We start from the raw sequence: 1,792 nt of genomic DNA on the forward strand, positions 1-1,792 counted from the left end.
ACACGCTTCCGAAATGTTGAAGAAGTGCGAGAATGGGTGGACGAATGGATTGCTTCGAAACAAACATCGTTTTATCGAGATGGTATCGCCCAGTTGCCAGAAAGATGGCAAAAAGTTGTAGAAAGTGATGGAAAATACTTTCATTGAAATAATTTAAATAAATTTTTTACAATAAATGCTTTTTCTCAGTATTTTTTGGGCGGAAACTAAGTTAAGGTCCTAATACTTATCATATGTAAATACATTCATATATATCTTTGTTAAAATATCAAAAAAAGAAGATATAAAAAATAATACTCATTTTAAATACCGATTTTTACTATCGATACATATATGCACCCCCCGCACACACATATACACCTTGCTAGGATCTATGAAAGGCACGTATTTATCTTTAAGTCGACATAATGCCTGAAATTTTGATTTTGGTGATGATAGGAAAACAACTTATCAGTTGCTGCTCTCACATTGCAAAAATTCTGTTATACTTTAAGTTTGTTGTACATCAACCAACAATATATTTACTTGCGGAATATTTAAATTATTATTTTAAAGATGATCATGATGGTTCATCTGAATCAGAATTCGAAGAATAAATCTTTACAATCTTGTGAAATTCTCTGGTTATTTTTAATAAATAGTTTAAAGACATAGTAAGTAAATAAATAAATAAGTAAGTAAACAACGAAAAGAAATAAAGATAGATATTAAAATATGAGTATACATGTACAGTAACTTACAGAAAAGCCGCGGTATATAAGTAAGTAAAATTGAACGAAAAATTTCTTTACCATTTTATGAACAATCACTAAAATTCTAAGTTATTAATCAAAGAAGATTTATGAATGATTACTCGCCATACGATAGATGAACTATAATGACAACGTCTGCCGCTGTATGTTTGTATATTAGGTCACACTGAACAAAAAGTTCTCTATCATTTTCTAAATAATTACATAGATATTTAATTATTAATTAAAAAAAATTGTGTATTAACACGCACAACTGTACACCAAACTTCTATAATTAATAACTAAACATATATTGTTGGTCATTTGGAAAATAGTAGAGGACTTTTTTGTTCATCTAATACAAGCATATAGCGGCAGACGTTGCCATTACAACTCATCTACTGGCGCGTAATCATTAACGTTAATCATTCACGAATCTTCTCTGATCAATAACTTAACATTGGACGTGGTTGTTCGTAAAATGATAGAGAAATTTTTTGTTCAGATTGACCTAATTTACCTGCAAACCAAGGCTCCTCTATGAGTTACCGGACACTCTGTATATGTATGTGCAAAAAATGAAAAGAATTAAAACTATAAGACAGAATTAAAAATGTAAAAAAAGTAAATATAAAAAGATAATTATAAGATATAAGAAAGAATTAAAAATATAAAACAGAAAGAAACCAAAATAAGATAACTAAGAAAAATAAGAAAAATAACAGAAAAAGAAAAAATGGAAATAGGGACCACTACGTCTTTGTTCGTTGTCTTTGGTTTAAATTAAGCGTGGATATGACATTTGAAAATCTATAAGATCTGTACGAATTAATTCTACAATGTTTTTAGATTTTAACAAGGATTTATGTAAATCTTCGAAATACACTAGAAAACCCGTACTTTGTAACGTCTTAGACATCGTATTATTCAATAAAACTATCTGCTTTTATATAAATCATTGCCTTACATATGTAAAATTTATTTTACACAAATGTACTTTAACTCTCACTCATATGCATGTGAATCTTCCCACACATGCACCTTACTGCTCTTATTGATAT

Source organism: Odontomachus brunneus, unplaced genomic scaffold (genome assembly GCF_010583005.1).
Source record: "Odontomachus brunneus isolate Ranch 3 - 2012 unplaced genomic scaffold, Obru_v1 Obru_scaffold_038, whole genome shotgun sequence".
Taxonomy (NCBI): domain Eukaryota; kingdom Metazoa; phylum Arthropoda; class Insecta; order Hymenoptera; family Formicidae; genus Odontomachus; species Odontomachus brunneus.